The sequence below is a fragment of the Calidris pugnax genome, unplaced genomic scaffold, assembly GCF_001431845.1.
Source record: "Calidris pugnax isolate Ruff unplaced genomic scaffold, ASM143184v1 scaffold56, whole genome shotgun sequence".
NCBI lineage: Eukaryota > Metazoa > Chordata > Aves > Charadriiformes > Scolopacidae > Calidris > Calidris pugnax.
Genome location: NW_015090839.1, coordinates 6,578,710 through 6,580,326, shown reverse-complemented (window position 1 = coordinate 6,580,326; position 1,617 = coordinate 6,578,710).

Genomic DNA, 1,617 nt, shown 5'->3' with positions numbered 1-1,617 from the left:
CCCGCCAGCTCCTTCCCTCCTGGCACCGAGCGAGCGGTCCGGCTGGAGGAGATGCTCGTAAGCTCCCCTCTACATATTGCGGGGCGGGCGGTGGTGGGGGTGGTGGTGGTGCACCCTCTTTCCTATGGAGCCCACTTTTGGTTTATTTTTGCACTATGGCCGGGGGCTTCTTGAGCAGAGGATTAAAGCAGCAGCAGGGCAGCTAGGAGCGGGACGGAAAACGGGGGGACTCTTCTCCCCTCTGTTGACTTCTAAGTCCTAAATCGAGCACAGAAAGCTGCTCTTGTTGCGGCGGTCACCCGCATTTTTTAACGTGAGCCGCATCCCTGTTATGTGAGTGGATCATTGCCCACAGCAGCCACCATTTGCCTATGAGGAGAAAGGGAAGGGATATAATCTTGATGGCGAGTGGCGAAGGGGCACACGCTGTATCCGTGACAGGCTCCGCTCCTTATCTATGAGAGGTTTGGAGCCGCGTCGGTCCGCTTAAACCTTTTTATTACCCACGCCTCGAATATTTCCATTACACACGGTCTGTGCTCCTCAGCTGATATGTGAAACCTGCTGCCTTATCGCTGTCGGTCGATTGATATTTTCTGTGTACAAGCCCAAGGCATTAAATCAATGTCTCCACTCTGCAGTGGCATATTCTCTGTAGACGAGCCTGCGGGAGACAAGTGAAGTCCTGCTGGAAACGGGCTTCATCCTGTCTCGATTCGCACGAGGCTCCTTTTGGCAGATGAAGAGGGACTTTAAATAGGATCCACCTGCCCAGACTTGGTGCCGAGCAACCCCGAGCTGCCCCTGGCCGCAGGGCATCTGGCGGGCTTTGCCAATTAAGAAAATACAGAGGGCGAAGGGACCGCGCAGCCAGGTCACGGAGTACCCGGCCAAATCCGGCGTCCCGGGCACAAACCCCCCGCTCCCTCCCGCTGCAGAACCCGCAGGCCGGCCGGGACCCGCGGGAAATCCCCACAGGACCGAGCGCACCGCACAGCCCGGCACCGGCTCCGTTTCGCCCCCCCCCCCCCCCCCCCCCCGGCGGGCTGCCAGCGGCCGCTCCGGCCGCACCTGCAAAGCCCAGGGCAGAAGGGCTCTCCAGTATGGTTTTGTTTTTTTTTCTCCCGTTTTTCGCTGGGTTAGTAGCGCTGGAGGAATTTGGTGAGATTTCTGGGACTGCGGCTTGGCTTGTCTTTTCTAAATCGACCCTTAAATTTAGTTTGTCGCCGCCGTCCCTGGCCCATCAGGGGGGCAATTATGCGGTAATTATGAGAATTACACAGTTCTTTTATCTGGCGGTCGTACACGGAGGGGACTGAGCGCAGCTCCCCCCCCGTGATTTGAGCGCCTGAAGTTGTTTTTATTCCATCGACTCTTCCCTTCTCCGGAGGGAAAGTGCTGTTCGCAAGTGCTCCCAGGAGGTGCCACGGACGGGGTCCCCATCCTGCCCGCCTTGCCGGGGGACACAGAGCCCCCGGACCCGGCGGCAGAGGAGGGGCCCGGCCGTGCGGGGGCAAGATCCGCGGCGGCTCCTCGCCCCCGGCTGCGGGGTCTGCCCCTGCCCATCCCCGCGGGGTCGCGGCCGGTCCCGCCGCGCCGCCTCGACGGCCCCTGCCC